This window comes from Anser cygnoides, chromosome 2, assembly GCF_040182565.1.
Source record: "Anser cygnoides isolate HZ-2024a breed goose chromosome 2, Taihu_goose_T2T_genome, whole genome shotgun sequence".
Classification (NCBI taxonomy): domain Eukaryota; kingdom Metazoa; phylum Chordata; class Aves; order Anseriformes; family Anatidae; genus Anser; species Anser cygnoides.
Window position 1 is genome coordinate 76,986,597 of NC_089874.1, and position 20,216 is coordinate 77,006,812.

At 36.3% G+C, this 20,216-nt stretch overlaps 1 protein-coding gene across 17 annotated transcripts in view; it reads left to right on the plus strand.

Annotated features, from left to right (window-relative positions):
* Positions 1-20,216, plus strand: part of LOC106034895 (uncharacterized) — a 570,359-nt gene that overhangs the window by 480,741 nt on the left and 69,402 nt on the right. For all 17 annotated transcript variants that reach the window (XR_010829466.1, XR_010829470.1, XR_010829469.1 and 14 more), the window contains one exon: positions 17,846-17,954. The gene's annotated coding sequence lies outside the window, so the exon portion shown is untranslated. The remainder of the gene's footprint in view (positions 1-17,845; positions 17,955-20,216) is intronic.

The following is a 20,216-nucleotide window of genomic DNA, read 5'->3' on the forward strand; positions in this document are numbered from 1 at the left end:
AGGTTCCTTGGGTTCATTTCTCCCTCTTCTAAGCTATTAGGAGGAAGATGAACTAGACTACAGTCTTCCAGCAAGCAATATGTGGCTCACTGCAGTCAGTAAAATAGAACAAAATAGAAATTGCATTCTCCTCTTTGAAACAGATATGACTGAGGCATGAAACTCTTTACCTGCAATCCAGTAAAAAGAACATAATACTGTGAATTCATAAAAAAGATGTTATCTTTTCATAGTGATGATAATGTAATATTTTCATATTTCCTTTGTTTGGCAAAAGTAAAATTACTTTCTCTGTAACCGGTTCAAAGTGCTTTTACAAAGGGTTTTGTCTGTAAGTTGGCTGTTACCTATAAAAAGATGGGGGCAGGTTGTTTTTTCTGCCATCTTTTGTAGTGGAAGTTTACATCCATTGGAAGTTTACATCCATTGACTTTTCCTCATGACACAGAAGTGTGTGAGTTGAGTGGTCTTTCTGTGGCATATAAGTTTACCCATGAGTTTAACCCTGGAAAAGATGCTGATATATAGGTGTTATATAGGAGATTTCTTCAGTCTCTGGGATATAAAATGCAGACTGCTGCTTTTGTAGAAAGCAGTTATACACCAGTTCACAAGTTTATCAAACTCCATCTTCAAATTCCCCTCCCAGTCTTCGTCCCATATTCCATGGGGAGATTCACTTTGGGTTTCTGACCTAAATGCATTAACTGATATTTTGTATCTTGTGCCTGTGCCACCCCTACCTCCCTTTGTCTTCATTGTCTTTTCCCCTCATTTATGTATTACCAAGAGCTGTACAAAGCTTCCAGATAGAAGGAATGTCTTTTACTAAACTAGCTGAGGTATTGAAACAAAGCATAGGAAAAGTCTGTATACACAATCATTCTTCAGGTTTTCAGAGGAGTATTTTACTCTGTAGATAAGTACTTGGCAGCTCTGTACCTTTAGTCATCCATAGCTAGGATATGGCTCAAATATATTGTAGCACTCTTCTGACCATGTGCTTTCTTTCTTCTTCAAAAAATCAGAGCAGAAAGAGACAGAGTGGTATGTGCCAAGGTATGATTTGCAGATTGGGGCGGGTTGGAAGGATGGAGCTGGGAGGTTGTTGGTGTCGTTAAGTTCTGTAGGCAGTCACGCACCACTCAGCCACTTGCCCACTGTCCCCTCTTTCCCCACTGGCACAGTCAAGCAAAAGAGCAAAAGCAAGAAAACTGGTGGGTGAAGATAACAATGGTTTAGTAAATGAAGGAATGAGGAAGAAGAAAGAAACACATACATGCACATACACACACAAACGCACAAAGCCCACCACCAACAAAAAGAGTGATGTACTACCTCCCACAAGTAGACCAATACCCAGTCACTCTCTGGGAAATGGTGACATTCCACAAAACCTCCTTCTTTCCAGTTTTATTGCTGAGCACACCATTATACAGCATGGAATGTACCTTTGATCACCTTGGTTCAGCTGCCGGGTTGCATCCCCTCTGTTTCTTGTGCACCCCCAGCCTAGTCACTAGAGGGAAGAAGGTAAAATCTTGATGTTGTACAAGCACTGCTCAGCAGTCCCCAAAACACTGGGGACTGTTTTAACAACACTGTTTTAGCAGCAAATCCAAAAAACAGCACCATACAGACTGCGGTAAAGAAAATTAAGTCTATCTCAGCCAGACCCAGTACAGAGTTATAGTGAACATAAAAAATGGTAGCAGTCTAGGGCCTTTCAGTATTTCTCTCTATATGGTGAAGATTCGTATCCCAAATGGTCTTCATTTTGCTTTTGTGCTGTTGTGTCAGTAAGGGCTCTGCACTTGGATTCTCTAAATGGCTCTTCACTCTTCCAGTTCAGATTCTTTTATTCTGACCATGAGTGCCCAAGCATTTCAGATGAGGTCTCACTAGTGCCTTTTAAAGGTAGTACTATCACCTATCTGTCTGTACTGTATTAGTATTGATTTACACATTTGAAGGATCTAGGTTTTTTTTTCTGTTTGTTTGTTTGTTTGTTTTTTCCACAGGTCCACTTCACTGGCAATTGTCTAACACCTGGTGTCCTTTCCCTCAGTATTTCTAACTACTCAAGATCCCAGTGAAAAGACAGGATTCACATTAGTCCTTAATGTACTTCTCCTAAACAAATCATTTCTGAGATATCCCACTCTACCAGTGGTTTTCAGTGTTCCAGTCCTTTTCTGCACTCGTGATGCTTCACAACTTTATGCAGTCTTATTCAGGCATCAGGATATTTGGGCCTTTGTTTTACTGGTAAAGTAAAGTAAGGCATTCTTTCATGTAAACCCAGTCTGCTAACAGATCATACCAGCTGCTGGTGTATGAATGGTTGTCTTTGGTCCTTCTGGTATCACAGTTACTTTCTCTGTGCTGAAAATAGAAAATCTAGTGTTTACACAGCATTACAAAAATGCCATGTCTCCACAGTGCTGAGCCTGAATAAATTAATCTTGAGAGACAGACTTACTAGCAAAGGCTCTGTGCCAGGCTAGGCTGTTTGTTCTCAGCTTGGGGCTCAAAGTAGCGTCGTGCTCTTTTGTGTTACATGAATATACTGAGCCCACTTGGAGGTAACTTAGGACTTCTTGCAGTATGCTTCAGGGATCCATATAGACATATATCCATAGTCAGTCTTGAGGAGATGTTATTTGGAAATAAATACGGAAATAATTGTGGTTATTAAACACTCTTCAAATATGTATTCTCACTTACTTACTGTAAGAGAAGTGAAGCCATGTCCTCACATTTCTAGGAATGGTACATTTGTGAATACTCTGAGATTAAATTCAAGTAAAATAAAACAGTAATGTGGTAAAATCAATGTTTTTGAGAGGTTTTCAGATTATTTTCCTCTCATGAAATCTGCATCAATTTATGTTAGATCATGCTCCTTTATTGTCAGTTTTACAGGATAAATTTCATGTGATTGATATCAGGTTGTCTGTATTTTATTTTATTTTTCTGTAAAAAAGGCATTTTGCTCAAGAGCCAAACCAGATCAGAAAAGACAGAGAAGAAACTATCAGTGGCAAAAAATCACATTAAAAAACACATATTTATTTATATTTTTGGTTTTCATTACCTGATGATCAAAAACTCCTGTTCAAGCTCATGTTTTGATGGAGATTTTTGTTTCCTTTCTTCATTTTTGTTTTTCTTTTTGTTTTCAACTGTTGTTTTATGTTTGTTTTTAATTCCAAAATTATGTATCAGGCAGATCTGTGGGGTAAGTTCATTGACTTCTAGACTTATTCCACAGAGCAGTATTCGGAAGAAAATTTGGATGGTTATTTCTAAGTAATTGCTGGTGCAGTAAATTGGAAAGTGGATGAATTGCACTTTACATCTTGGTAAATTCATTCATTAATAGGTACATTTTATTATTATTATTATTACTATTTATTATTTCCTTACAGACACACTCACATCACCCTGAAAGGAAAAACAAACAAACAAAAACAGATTTGGGAGATCTTGCATGTTTATTCTCTGAGCAGAGATAGCCTTAAGCAAGCAGCATAATAATAGAAAATGTTCCTTAATTTTTTCCTCATAAACCAAACATACTGAACAACTTGGATTTATTATGAAAAAAAAAAAAAAACTCTAGATGAAGTGGAATGTCAATCCATCCCATATTAGATAGTCAAGGTTCATCAGACATATGCCTTCTAATCAGTTCAGTACAGTGTTCTAACAACTCTATAGCAGTTTAAATAGAATTTGTTGAATTATTTGAATAACTCTCCTAGCCTTGAATAACTGCTAAATTACCTACCTTATATTGTCTTTCAATCATTTAACAAAATCTAATTATTGGGAAACCAATGGAAACCAATCTAATTGTTTCCTTTATCATGGAGCAAATGAGAGCTCTAATACTGAGATACTGAGATTTTTTTATTTTTTTTTCCTGTAAAAGAGGCAATACTATTTAGTCTATTATCATGATTAGACTTCAAAATTTACTTCTTTTTAGCATTAGAGAAGTTTTTGTGCAGGGTAGAAAAATAGGAGCACAGGGAAATAATAGTTTCATTACTTTCTCCTGAAAATATGGGGAGATTAGTATGAAGAGAAGAGCAAAAAGTGAAAATCCACAAGTTGATTTTGAGAGAATCAGAACAGGAGATCAAAAAGATGACACTGAATTCTCATAACAGATTTCTTTTTTCCCATTTTTCTGCCAGCTTTCCTGGGTATAATCAATTTATTGGAATAAACACTGTTTTATTTCTGCTTTAGTGCAGTACATGCAAAATCTGAGGGAAAGATTAGGGACTTTTTTTTTTTTTTCCTGTTCTTAACTCTCTTGTTCTGTGAACACAAGTGATAGGATTAAGGCCCTTTCAGACTTTATGCAAGGATTTAGGGACAGAATTATTAGGAAGTTAGATCTTTTGCTTACCTTACTCTCTACCTTACAGTAGAGAGTCTGAACAATTATTGCTCTCTTTTTGCATTACTTTGTCCTTCTGCATTATAGTAGGAACCAATTCCTACTGTAGATGCATTGTAAAGAGAAAAGACTGTATAAAATGTGAGAAAAGTGAAATGCCAGAGACCTTAAAAGTAGGAAGTGAACTTTGCAGAAATTAAAAACTTGATCTAAAAGCTGTGAGTATAATTCTTTCTCTACGGAAGTCATATGACGACACGACCAATCTGTCATTAACTCATGGTCACAAAGGGAATTTGTTCCAGTACAAGGAACTAAGAGTTGATCTTCATCCCTATCCAACAGTTACAAAAAAAAAAAAAAAAAAAAAAATTCGTCCTGGAGGGCGATTACCAGAAGCCAATGTATTCATAACATCAGTAATGCTTGTGGGAGACACAATATTATGGTCATTTTCCTCTCTTCTTTTTCAGCAATTTACCAACTCTCCGCTGCTTTTCAAAGCCATATTGAGCATTCCTCTCTTATTCCTCTTTCCATTATCTCTGCATTCTCCTATATTTTAAAAAGGAAGTTTCCACATTAAATTGAGATGCTGGTGTAGTTAAGAAAGAAATTACATTTAAGAGCTCTGATATGTTGTGTAGGATAGGGATTAGCATCATTCTTCTTCTTCCAAGGTATTAGCTGTTTGCTGTTGGCCTTTGCCAGCAATCCATTGCCCTAGTCTTTTTTCCTGACATTTGTACTGTGTGGATGTTATTTGAAGAGACAGAAACAAATATATATGAGGTATTTTAGCATCCAGCTATTACCAGGAGGCCCTTCTAAAGCATTTGTATAATACTTTGTAATCTGTTCTTCTATCATAGAATCTAAGCTTATAAGTATTATGCAAGCTGAGCATTACTCAAAGAGTTAACAGTGCATAGGTGTTTGCCTGTTTTTGCACATGCAAGCTATCCATGCAAAGCAAAGTCTTTTACAGTTCCTAACACCAAAGTATTCAAAAAAACATATATATATATAAACCAAAACACCCTGTTGCCCATTTGGTAGTTTTAAGTATGCTTTTCCATTTCAACCAAAAAGTAAAAAAAAAAAAAAAAAAAAAGGTGTCAAAGGAGAATGTCCTTTTTCTTTAAATTGAAACACTTTTACATTGCTAAAAGCAAATCAGATAAGGATATATGGATAAATGCATTATTCTCAAAAAGAAAATATTGAGTCTAATAACTGGCTAAGACTTTGTTCTGTGTAAAACATTGTTAAGAGGTGATGGAAAGGAAATAAAATATGGGCAAGGTCTAATGTCTGCTTTGATAAAGGTAGTTAAAAATAAGAAACTATTTCTATGGTATTGAAATGTCATATATTTCAACTATTGCTAAAGCATAGGCGTTTACACTAAAGTGATTCTTAAGGAGCACCCCCTCCCTCCCCTGAGTGATAATTTGGGATACAACAATAAAGACATTTTAGTTCCTCTAACACCTCTAATCCTTTAATTTGATTTGAAACTATTCAACTTTCAAAGTCTTTTTGGGTGTCATAGTTGCAGGATCATATTATTGATTTCTCTTTACTCTCTGTTCAGTGGGCAAATAACTATAACTTGATGAAGTGTGAAGATTTCCAAGTGACTGAAAAGTAACTATTTAGCAATTCATTGCATCTCCTTAGGGAAACCAGTGTGATGACACGCCTATGGCAATGTTACTTTTTTTTTTTTTTTAATGTTAAGATTAAGATTTTCAGAATTAGATTAACCTTGCTCAGAGAAAAGGAGTTTCCAAAAGGATAATCAGTTTGGTCCTGAACTGTATAGCAGTTTTGCATTTTTTTTCTCCAAGTATGCTTTTTTTTTTTTCCGATTTTAATTACAATGATTTTTTATTAAGTTCATTGCCCTAGAGGTTACTCTAGTATGCTATTTAAACTATTAACAGTTTGATAATGCAGTCATGGGAAAACTACAGTCTGACAGAATAAAAAAATCCCCAAGATTGTGAAGACTTGGTGGGAAAGGTTCATGGAGTAGTGGACAGAATAACTGAAAACGCCTAAAGTCCAAAAGTAAAAATCTATGCTTCATTTTCTATGAGTCTGAACTACTTGATTAACTAGTAGGTTTTATTTCACATTTTCTATTTTATGCTTTAAATTGGTGGGTACAGATTAGCATGGCAATGGTATCTTCCATGACTTACAGATTTTCTGTATAAATCGCATCATTCTTTTCAATACCATTGCATGCACATTAACAGATTAGTGCTGACAAGTAGCAGAAGTCTCTGATAGAACAGTCAAAATCAGTGTAGTTAGGGACATAAGATTTAAATGCTTCCTAAAATCCTTGGTGACGATTCATAGGTTGTTGAAAGATACATATCCAAATTCTTACCTATTTGCATTATGTTAATGGACCAGGCACAACCCTGCCTAACTGATACGAATTTGCAACTTCTCTTGGACATAGAAGAATTTTCTTGCCTCTAGTGGGAGGAATTTGCTGAGGCTGGTTTGGGGTTTAACATGTTCTGTTATTGCACCATGTATCAACTTCATTACAACTTATATGAATTAAACAATAAAAGCCAAACTTGTGTATCGGTGAACTGCTAATAAGGCAATAACTTGGAAAATAAACTTGCTTTCTCATCAAAGTTTGTGATCCTTAGAATTTTTAAATGAGTTGTTCCGCTCAGTGCTTGAAGAAGGCTCATTAATGCTGACATTTTCATCCTCTGAAGATTTTTGAAATCAGTTTGTAAATATTAATATTCTTCAAAATTAAATTGGAGACAGCAGCTTTAAATGTATGAAAAAAATTCATATTAGGTTGCAGACTTACCAGAAGCCCTAAATATGAGGTGACATGGCGTGTTCCTGTGGGAGCAGTGTAAAGCCTTAGCTGTCACTTGAAATGCCCACACAAATCATGACTTGACCCTTACAAATCAGATTCACACCTTCCTTTTCATAACCATAATTGCCATTTTGAAGTTAACTTCATCCTTAACCTCTGATATTTCCTGTCACTTCTTTTGCTGGGAATGTGGAATGCAAATTTTGAAATACAAATAAGCATAATGGAAAGTTGCTCAAAGTATTGAATTTATTCTCTGCAATCACATTCTGAAAAGATAGTTTTACTGACCTTGGGAAATGCAAGTGAAAATTTGTTTCCACATAAATTGAACTTGTATTTTCTAGGAACCTTTAGATAAACCTTACGAGCCTTTGAGAAGTTATTTGATGGGCATAGCTTGCTCATTCTTGAGCTTTATCGTCTGGCTGAAGTACATTGAAGTGGTCCTGCAGCTTTGTGTGGCAGAGAAAAGTCAATTACAGTCTTGAATTATTAGTGGTTAGAAACCAATAAGTTCTGAAATAAATTCAGAGACCTCCAAATTAATAACTCCTTATTGCAGAGCCAGCAATTCTCAGCAAATGCATGTGTCTAAATTGATTCCGTTAGGAGCTCACATTGCTTTTGTCATGACTGTGGCTAAGTTATGAAGATTTAAAAAAAAAAAAAAAGATACTAATTAAACACAGCCTAAATATATACCTTTGTGGGAAACCTATTTGGTTTTCCATAAGGAGCTTGAGTATACTTTTGGCATCTAGGTAAGTGTATCCTAGAGAATTGATAAACTGATATCCTTGGTACAGAAATTGAGTCCTAGGTACTGTGCAGCCAGAGACAACCTAGCATCAGACAAACTGTTGCGTGTGCACAAAGCAGTGCAGTGCAGTTCTTCGCAGATCTGTTATTTTGGGCACCAGAATCCCAGTAGACCAAAGACGTAATAGTGCCTCTTTAGTTCACTGGACCTGTCACACAGCTGCAAATTGTATGACGGCACTGATTTGAGTCCCAGAGCAAGCTTACAGAATCACAGAATCGTCTAGGTTGGAAGAGACCTCCAAGATCACCTAGTCCAACCTCTGACCTAACACTAACAAGTCCTCCACTAAACCATATCACTAAGCTCTACATCTAAACGTCTCTTAAAGACCTCCAGGGATGGTGACTCAACCACCTCCCTGGGCAGCCCATTCCAATGCCTAACAACCCTTTCAGTAAAGAAGCTCTTCCTAACATCCAACCTAAACCTCCCCTGGCGCAACTTTAGCCCATTCCCCCTCATCCTGTCACCAGGCACGTGGGAGAATAGACCAACCCTCACCTCGCTACAGCCTCCTTTAAGGTACCTGTACAGAGTGATAAGGTCGCGCCTGAGCCTCCTCTTCTCCAGGCTGAACAATCCCAGCTCCCTCAGCCGCTCCTCGTAAGACTTGTTCTCCAGACCCCTCACCAGCTTCGTTGCCCTTCTCTGGACTCTCTCAAGCACCTCCATGTCCTTCTTGTAGCGAGGGGCCCAAAACTGAACACAGTACTCGAGGTGCGGCCTCACCAGAGCCGAGTACAGGGGGACAATCACTTCCCTAGACCTGCTGGCCACACTGCTTCTTACACAAGCCAGGATGCTGTTGGCCTTCTTGGCCACCTGGGCACACTGCTGGCTCATATTCAGCTGACTATCAACCAATACTCCCAGGTCCTTCTCTGCCAGGCAGCTTTCCAACCACTCTTCTCCCAGCCTGTAGTGTTGCTTGGGGTTGTTACGCCCCAGGTGCAGGACCCGGCACTTGGCCTTGTTGAACTTCATACAGCTGGCCTCAGCCCATCGGTCCAGCCCATCCAGATCCTCCTGCAGAGCCTTCCTACCCTCGAGCAGATCGACACACGCACCTAACTTGGTGTCATCTGCAAACTTACTGAGGGTGCACTCGATCCCCTCATCCAGATCATTGATAAAGATATTAAAGAGAACTGGCCCCAGTACTGAGCCCTGGGGGACTCCATTAGTGACTGGCCTCAACTGGATTTAACTCCATTAACCATGACTGTGGTTAACTACAAGCTAGATTGTTTTTATTTCTAAAATGGGGTACACAATGGTGAGGTAGGCACAGCTTTGTTCTGTACTATCATTTGATCAGGAGCAACCCCTTAGTGGAGGGTGCTTCAACTTCCTTAGTCTTGCTGTAAATTGACATAATGCAGTTAATGCATCTTTACTGGTTAGGAGGGTTTTGGATCCATGCTCTTTGTAAGAAGTTTGTTTTCTTGGCACGTTCTATCTTAGTGCTCTTGCTACTAAGAGAAAACCGATAATCTTGTGATCAATCATTATAACAAATGTTTCTTCTGAAAGTCGCTCATGAGCCACATATCTAGCGAGAGTGAATTACTATGACTTTATTCAGAGGAACTGCATCTCTACAAATTAAAATAAAGTAATACAGAAATAAATGCTCAGGAAAGTACCAAATTACATAATTTTATGCTGTAGTTGCATTTGTATAAAGCTGTTCCGCTTTCCAGAAAGCTTAAGTAATTTGAAATCATTTATGTGAAAGTTCTGTTTTGTAGTTGTATCTTGTAAATTAGGAATCATTCCATTTATTTTTGTGAATTTCTTGAGGTTTTAAGTGGATCAAACAGGAAAAAAAAATATTGACCCTGATATTTTAAGCTGGATTCAAGAGTGCTGTATGCCTTCAAGTAATTTGTTCTTAATTTTAAAAGTACATGCTACACATTTCTGTAAACTTATAAAAAAATATTATATGGTACTTGAAAACTAGCTCCTGTTAGATATCCACGGGGAAAAAAAATGGGCTCTGTTATGCGTTTCATCTGAGATTTATCCAGAATTTCTTTTTACAAGAAGGGAATTTAATTTTCAGAGATATAGCTGTATCAAATAATGTGTTATCTCAATTCTTTGCTCATTTTCTTACAGATTTTATCCTTACAGTTCTTCCCATAAATGTAAAAGTTTTTAATCCTGAAATGGCAGTATGCGTTTTGTGATAATATGGTGATGTCATTTCAAATGCAGTGTTGTTTTTTTTTTCATGAATGCTTGAAAATTCATGATTGTGCACATCCTCTCATGTGCTGGAGTATTTCACATGAACTATACACACAATGAACTATGCCATCATCCATTTGTGGCACTAAGGGATGTGGTTTAGTGTTGGGACTCGGTATATCAGGTTGATGGTTGAACTTGATAATCTTGAAGGTCTTTTCCAGTCTAGATGATTCTATGATTATTATGATGCATTAATATTTAGAGAAATGTTATGTTTGGCTGAATTAATGAGTGTTTTTTTTTTTAAGGTCTTTTGGATAAATAATATGAAGAGAGGCATGGGGGACTTCTGGCCCTTAAAAAAATACATCCTACCTTCATTTCCTGTTTTACTGTCGTTTATCCAGGGAGATGCACAATGTTTTTCTCTTACAAGATTCATTCCTAAACACTTCCTAAACACTTTTTTTTTTTTTTTTCCCCCCAAGAAAGTCATCCCTTTAATGAGTGCAAGGCCTGTGTGTCCCTTTGCTTAACTGCACATATAGACCATATGCCTCTGTTTAACCAGTCAGCTATAAGGCCACCTTTTCTAGTTGACAGGCATGGTGTAAGTAAGACTTTAAGGGCTCAAGGTCTCTTTCCTATGCCACCCTCAAAAACACTGGTGTCCTTGCTCCCAGTGCTTTTGTTCATGAGACATGACAGAAGAAAAATCAGAGATTCTACTGAGAAAAGTAGAAAACTGAAGGTTGGAAATTTGTTGCTTTTTTCCATTTCCTAACACAAGAAAAAGAAGTAGTTTTGGAAGACACTGAAGGATTATCAAGAGAATCTTTTTTTCAGATGCTATGAAAACATGGAGGAAAAAAATCAAGTACATTGTATGAACGGAACAGTGTTTAGTGGAGGGAAGCATATGTGTTTATGTGTATGTGCATGTGTGTGTGCATGTAGGAGGAATACTTTCCTTTTCATGCTGCATTTCTGGCTAGCAATATTTTACCTGTGTTTGCAGATGTGATTCTGTATGTACTTTGCATCTGTCAGGAGTGGAAGCTTTGCAGTACACATATCTACCACATACAAGATATTTCTTGCTTTCAGTCTTGGTGTCTTGGTGCTTCTGACACAAGAGGAAATATATTAATATTGTAGCTGTCAAGTCCACAGAAAGGTTTTCTAGTAGAACCTTCTCTGAGCTGTGGCCAGACTTTAAAATGTGGTTTTGCAAAACAGTATCAATTCAAGATTGAATTTTAAAATTATAATCTTCTGTAAATACCAAAAACCTGCTGTATTGACAATACCATGCTGCTTTCATCTGGAAACTCTCTTTTTTATCATTTAAAAGGTGAAGACAAATTCAATTTTACAACCAGCTTGTTCTGCTCTTTTGTTTTTGAAGTCTCAAGGTGTTAATTAGCAGTGCTCTGTGTGCTTTCATATACAATGACTGAGACAAGCAACGACCTCCTCATCCACAAAAGTATCTGTATTTTATATTCCTTCTTCATAGCACCTTTTTACACTTTATTTCATGTTATTGAGCATGAAAGGTTAATTACATTTTTTGAAATTTTCAAAGCAGTACCTTCCATTAGGATTTATTATCTTCCCAAGCAAATCAACACCAACAATAATTTCTATGTGCAGTCAGAAAGGGCAGCTTTGTGATAGTTAGGCAAATATTCTGCTTAACTTTGAGAAGTCAAGGCCAGTTCTAATTTAAATGCAGGATGAATGATATGAGTTAGCTCTTCACAGGTAGAAAAGTACAATGAGGTTTAAAACAAACAGAACCCAACTTTAGGGTTTATTACAGTACCAGATTCTGCTGGAATGAGAAGGTGTAAATGCACAAAAACTCCAGTTAATTAAATAGGTAAATTCTGGATTTACTCTGCCAGTACTGTCAGCTGGTTCTGACTCTGGGTTCCTTCATTATTATGTGTCCTTGGTGATGTGATTTTCTAAAACACTCTGATAAGAGCCTTTGGCTCAGCATGCTCTGTGCATATTTAAGGAACCTACAATTATATTTCTAAAAATGGAATCCTCACAATTCAGTACTGTGAAGTTTGTTTCTTTAGTGAATTTCACCTGGCAGCTTTCTGGCAAAAATGAAATAGAGAAAATCACAGCTGAGATATGACTGGTGATAACTGAATTCTGTACTGGATTAACATACATACTATACATAAATGTAGACTGTTTTTAAAATGATCAACATTGTCATAATCCTGGTGCTTAAATAGTTCAATGAGAATTAGCTAGTTCAAAGCCTTTCTGCTCATGGTCTATCACAATTTCCAAGTGATATCCAGCAGAAACATGTCCTCACACTTCCTAGAATCCCCTTGAATCCCCTTGGAGATACACATATCTTTGTTGTGCTCCCGATCTCATCCATCATAACCTCATAATTTTTGCACCATCTTTTTTTTTTTTTTTAATATATTAACAATACTAGCAACCTGCTAGTAAAATCTTAAAAAGCTGTCTTCCTTTCCCTCTTCAACTCACACGACTATGCTCATAAAAAAATCTCAGCCAGAATCAGAGGCTTCAGCCAAAAAATAACCAAAAGTCATCAGAGACACAGCATCCTTCTCACCAGTCTTCTTTCTAGACTTAGAAGAGAGAAAGCATAAACCCAGAAACAAATTAATGTATATGGATGAGAGGACAAGTGTGAGCTTAGTGCTGTAGTTAAAAGCATTCAAGTGTTCTTGCTATATTAGATATGACAAAATGGTGTGAAAAAATGGCTGCATGGAAGAAAGCTCAGCTGTTAGAGTAACGTTCTGCAACAATAGTGCTTTTTTCTAAGTATCTCATCAAAGATTATATCCATTACAGCAGTTTAAACCTTTGTTTGAAACTCTCAAATTACACAAGATAAGCATATTCTCTTGTGTTGAAAAAGGCTATCTATATGAAAAAGAACATCACTGGCCACAATTGCCCTGGAAGTCATCCCTTTAATGATAAATTATTGAAAAATTTGCTTGCACCCCTTCCTCCTCCTGTGACATATAAAGGATGTATAAATATACTTTACAGGTATAGTAAAATATATATGTAAAGATATATAAATATCCTTTACTATATACTTCATATTTATGTATAAATATAAAGTTCTTAATGACTTTTCTTCATACTGGGAGCATTGCCTCTTAATCTTGCTTTTGCTTTCTTCAGAAGGCAGAAAAGAATCATGAAACCTAGTTTGCATGTCAGCATATTTTCCAATTCCCTGTCTCTTTTCCTTTTTTCTTTCTTCCTTATGGAAGGTCGGCAAAGCTGTGTGATATCGTTTCCATTTACTCTTGTGCTTTCAGTAGGCAAGAATTCTAACTTAAACAAAAGGAAGCACAGAGTTAATGGAAAATCACATATAGTACCTTGCTGAGAAACCACTGAGTGTCTTTATATCATGCTGATGGAACAACAGCCATAACGTTCAGAATGAGTAGCTTAGACGTCTGAAGCTCTTACAGCTGTTTAAAGATAACAATTATATATCTGTCTGTGCTACAGAATGCAACTTGTGCGTCAGCCTCTTTTGATTTCATTTTTCACTTCTGCCGGAGAATCTCCAGCAATAATAATAATGAATAATAATAAATCATAAGAAGTAAAAAAAAGGTTCTCTTTAATGGAAGAAACAAAGAGTTGGAAGAGAATAAATACATTTTAGAGAGAATTAAATAGAGAGGGAATTTGCTGCTTAGGGATAGGGATAGCTTTCACAAGCTTCATGCCTTCAGGAATTCCTTCTCCTCAGGAAGTAAGTATGTGAGGAATTTCAGTGATGGACATAGCTGATTCTGACTTACAAAAAAAATAAAAATAGAAAATGGCATGAGTGTTTTTTCCCCATTATGTTACAATGATGCAGTAAGAAATACTTTAAAAATGCATTCATACAATTCAGCCATAATGTCTTTGTGGTGTGGCTAGATTCTTTCAAAGTGTGAGAATTTTTTTTTTAGCATATATTTTTATAGCATATATTAAACAATGTAGACTACAATCCTGTCAATGATATTCACTAGTAGTACAAGCATGATATTTCTAGTGGAACAAAGTTCAGTAAAGGTTGTTAGTTATGTTGAGTCTGGAAAGGCAGGAATGAAACCAGGTATAAGTAGCTGGATATCAAAAATAAGATAAAAAAATAGAAAATTATTCCCTGACAGGAATAACTGAAAGATATTAGATCATTTGCCACAGGTGCCTGCAGCAAAAGTATTCAAAAATAAAATTATCTTCCAGCTCTGTCTAGCAGTGTTCCACTACATTTTTATTATTAGAAATCTGTAACCATATAATCTTTCATTGTCATTTGCTCAGTCTACTTCAGTCTCTTCTGTGGAGCAAGGCCTTTCTGTGGTGTTACCAACCACTTTTGGCCACAGTCACTCATGATCTATAAGGCTGTGTTATTTTCCATCAGCAGTTCAACTTCTGCATTTTTTCTGCAGCATTTTATGCTCTGGTGTTACACAGTTTAGTTAACATTGACCTTTTTTCTCTTGATAGTTACTTACTTGCATGCTCATTGCATAGTTGGACATGTTGCTACTGTCTACAAAAATGAAAAGTCAATTCACTACCAAAACACCTGTAGTTTTCCTTCAAAAACCTTGCTTTTTGTGGCATTCTTGAAGACCCAATACATATCATTTAGTAAGAACCTTTGTTGACAACTATACCCTTGGAACGGAACACTTTTTAGGTTTTTTTTCTTTTTTTTTTTTTTTTCCAGTACTTGTTCTCCTACTAGAACAAATAAAGGGAAATGCGTACTGGGGAAAGATGAAGCCATAGATATTACTCAATACATTCTGACTCCACTACCACAGAAAATAAGCTGAATCACAAACACAGTGTACGTTGCTGAACAAGAACATATATGTTTTATACTTTAGCTTTATCGTATTATACTTTGAAAACAGGAACCACTTTTTTTTCATTTTATAAATTCATCGTTATTAAGATAAATCTTTTAAAAGTCTCTGTTTGTACCAGCAAGCAGAACACAGCTAAGAGAAATTTCCTTTATATAGTTTGTATTTTCTTCCAGGCGAATACAAACAATAAATTTCTTGCAAAGAATAAATTCCAGGTGTAGTTGTATAAAGTTAATTTAAGGAAACTTCATTCTAGAACAACAAATTTTGGAGGCCTGGGTACTGACAAGATTATATTGATCTGATGACTGACAAGAGAAAGATAGGAATTGCATGTCTGACAAGAAGGAAATGTAGGTTGCAAATGTTTAATATGGCATCATTTTCAATGATCATAGTGAAGAGGATGCACAGAAGTGAATTCTTGCCTATATAAATCCTGTATAGCACCAGGCAAAACAATTGTCCTCTTGGAAAGACTAAATTACAGGATTTATTACTAGTATAATCAATAACTGCATGTTGTTTGAGAAAAAAAAAAAAAAGTAAAGATTGGGAAGTGTTGTTTGTAAACACAAATGCTTGTAAATGTAATGCTTTGTAAATAAGGAATGTATGGTTATTGTAAATAGCGTCATATTTTTATTGTGATGGAATAATGTGGCTTTGCATAGCTAAGAGGAAAAGGAGGTGAGTATTTCGCAGCCCCCCTCCCCCTCTGAATAGTTCCCATCCATTTCTTTTATTTGTATTTCTACTGGAGAGAGCTGTTTTTGTATGGAGTGAAATGACTATTGTCATGAAACGACATTGTACTTTTAAAAACTGTCATTTAGACATTCATACTTCTTGCTGTGCACAAATGGCTCAGCAGTGTCATTTCAGGACAGTGTGTACTAAGGGCTGTGTGGATTCACATCAACCCTTATGGAGCAGAAAAGACTTTATGGCTGCAAACATCTACTATACTGTAGAGATTCGCTCAGTGTCTAGCCAGTGTCATTAGTCAGTTCACAAAGAAAAGACAGAGCCTGGGTCCGGTATCCTGCTGGTTCCTAATTTTGAAGTTACTGAGCAACCTGAGAAAAGGATTATTTGTGCAATGGTGTCATCTGTTGAAAATAAGGCTGTGAGAGATTATTTTCCAGCCAATTTGGAGGTTAAGCAAAATTTAGCCTACAGAAGGGTTTTTTGATGACCTGAAGAAGGAAAAAATTACTCTGAACAGAAAAATGGTCCAGGTGATCAGGTCAATATTAAAGTGTGCTCTCAGAGTCTAACTAGCCATGCAATTCAGCCATCTCATTCTTGGAAGGGCTAAGCTAAGGACCCTGTCTATCCATTGAAATCTGAGGATCAGATCAGATTGATTTGATGAAATTGATTGTTTCAAATCCTGACACAATGGAAAGTGATGAAATTAGATTTCTCAGTTATCAGTTGCAAAGAGAAAATGTCATATGTCTTTAAAATATTTGCACGAGGAATGAGTATATAGTTTGGCTAATGTGAGCTGTGGGTTTTGTTTTACTTTGCTTCTGTTTTGTTTTCCCCTGTGGTTCAGATGTTTTACAAAGGGGCATTGAATGAATAACAGAAGTATTCACCTAAAATTCTTTGTGAAACTCACTACATCCATTCTCTAAATCAGAATGTACCATTGTTTTTCAAAACAACTTCTGTAGAAAACACGGAAGTTTTTAAAGTTTTGATCTGGGGGCCTTTTTGGACTGCTTTCATACCATGATAGGGAGAAAATACATGTGTAGATCCTCTAGTTCTGAAAAAATGCTGACTGCAATTTTCACCTGATATGTCAAACAGAGTACTGTGCTATGTGACAATGCTAAAACACCTTTACTTGGAGATACAGGATGGCAAGCATAAGTAACATTAGATGATAGTATGGGGTATCAAGTAAGTCAGTGACAATTTTGAACATAGACAAATTGTATATCAGACAGAAGTCAACTATGTGGACTTTCTACTTTTGTCATTCTCAGAATTCCTTCACTTCTCTCTGGGTGAGTTTCTAATGAGTTAACATGTAAATTTATTTTAATGTCTTTATTCATTTTTCCTCCTGAAGTAATTTGATCCTTTTATCAGATGCGCTTTGTGAAAAGCTGATGAGGTAGAAAAGTTCATAGCAAAGCAAAATAAGTTATTTTGGTTTTGCTTGAAATTTAGAAATTTAACTTGCAAAGAACCTATAAATGTCCTCAAAAATGTGAAATTCTCTTTTCAGTGATTTATGGAAAAGATTCACAAAGCAATAAGGTCTCATTGCAATTTTCAGTAGTGAAGAAAAGGAAAGATGACTGAAGACTTATTTGGTTAACCTAAATGGAGAAAATAAATATGTTGTGGGCCCAGAAGGCTTGAAATAGAGAACACTGGAAAGGAAAGGGAAGAGAAGGAAAAAGGAAAGGGAAGGAAAAAGAAAAGGGAAGGAAAGGACCATAACCTTTAAGGACTCAAAGCAGCAATGGCTTTAATGTCACAGCTACAAAACAATAGGGTAATAACAAATGGGCATATTGGGGAAGAAAAGTCTCTTTTCTTTTGTTTTTCCCTTTGTATTGTTTGACCTTGATTCATTTCACTTACCTTTGCAGCCTGAGAATTTCGTCTGGAACAAAGTGCACACATGCACAGAGTGAATTCTGGCCAGCTCCATTGAACAGTGTGTGATGAGGAGTGGGGGAGGAAGACACAGATCAGGAGGTGCGTATGTTGGGGGGAAAACCTGGAGTGCTTCATTTTGATGTTTCAACTTGCTGTTTCAAAACAAAGCCTCCAACCCAAACAAAAACCTTCAATTCATTAGCTCTGGTACAGAATGTTTACTCTGACTGAGAATTATGTTTTGATGGAATAGGGAGGATGTCTTTTTTGTAAGGAAATATATTTTTTTTTTATTTATGTGTTTGCCCTCAATGCTGTTTTTTTTTATTTTGTTTTGTTTTGTTTTTTGTTTTTCAGTGTTTCTCAGTGCAGTAGCCAGCTCAATACAACCAGTTATTTGCACAGTTCTGCCTTCAGAAGTGATTTTACAGGCAGAACTATGCAAATCCTAATGCTAAATGCCTCTTCCTTACCTAAATGGCAGTTTAGTTATTCTTAGTAAATTGTATCATTTACTGTAGATGTAAATTAATGTAAATACATCACTAAATGTTGCAGAAGTTTACTGCAACTAAAGGTGTCATCTGGTGTATTGTGGCCTTCAGACGAGGTGCAAAATGTGAGGTACAAAAGTAGCATTTTATTACATTATCCTTAATAAGACAGGAAAATACAAAACTGGCGTGGGCAGCAATGTTAAAAATAAAAGGTGGCGCCTGAAACTTAGCTTGATCAAGGCCTTTATATGAATAAGGATATGGGGTATCCTTTTGCTCAGCTATAAAGTACAGCACAAAGGTAGCTAGCTAACTAGATTCATCATTATTCTGGCAAAAAATAATAATAATTCAGAATGAATGTGTGCCATAAACTCTTTCCTGCTAAATTATCTATAAAACACTATTAAATGTGGTTTTGTTTGTGGCACCAGAACAATAGTTTTCAGAACAAGTTATGTCTGCATGAATAAAATGTTCAGCTTGAAGTTTGAGGCATGAGGGAAAGCCTTGCTTGGCTTCAGGCTGTCATCTCTGTAATTGTTGAAACTACAGATTTCTATGAAACATCATAAATTCATACAGACAAAAACCTTAGGAATTTCAAGCTGGCAGTTTTGTGCACCAGAGAGATGCTATTGAAGATTGGTGCCCTAAGAAAATTTCCACAAAGAGTCACCTCAGCATGCTAATTCTGATTTTGGATGATTTAGGATGGGGATAAAAAAAAAAAGTCAAAACAGAGGGAATGAAGAAAATGATTTATACTGTTGGTAGTCAGTGTGACTGCACAGTTAATCGGCTGGACCATTGCTAGTCCAGCTTAGTGCTGAACTCAAAGCAGTGAGGAATCACTGGTTCTGTTTTTCCCCATCTTGCTGACTCTGGATTTGTCCATCTTCCAAGATGCAACCTGCCAGCTGCTACCTCCACTTTCATGTTGTCTATTACAGTGCCTTTTGAGTGATGCCCCAGCATTGCTGGCTGGTAGATGGAAGAGAAAGGAGTGAGGCAGTGACGCAGCCCTTCCCTTTATCCTGTAGTAGTTGTGTCCTGAGAGAATAGGGAAGAACCAGGTTTCTTTCTTGCACTTTTCTAGTTCTAAATACATCTTTCCAGGCAACATCTGTCTTCACAACAAAATGATGATTGAAGTCCAGAGATAACACATGCTGCACTGAAATATTCTCAAAATTGAGATTTTCTTTGGTGTTTTTTAATGGCATTAAAACAGGTGTTGTGATTAGTTGTCTCTAGGTGCCTCATGAATATTGTTGTAAAGGACAAAATTTCCTCTAAAGGAGATTAGAAAATAGAATAGTTTTAGGATTTATACTTCATACATTTTTCATATGAACTTCTTTTTAGTGCTTTCAGCAATCTTTAAGAAGTGGCTTTATAATTCTATGGTTCTTTGCCTTGCTCTATGAATCACAGTAAAAGAATATGATTGCAATTTTCCTGCGTGGTTTACACCTCCCATAGAAGTCAAAATACCTTCCTGTGCCTGAACTAATTCTATAGTCAGAATGTGGGCCTAAGTAAATAACTTAAATATTTTATGGGAAAAATAATATAAAAAAATCAAAACCCACAAACATTTCCCATTTTACTCGAGTAAAAAGTGGAATTTAATTTTATTAACAAATTTATAATAGCCTGTATACTTTAAGTGATATTCTTAATCATAAATGATAAACAAAAAAATACATAAATTCGAACACAAATTAACACAAAGTCCGCGTTGCATATTGTCTAAATTCAATGTAGAAAAATGGAAATCAAAGATGGGGAGAAAATTAAGCCATGTATTTTAAATACGTGATATGAATTAAACTAATAAAAATGCCATATCACAGACTCA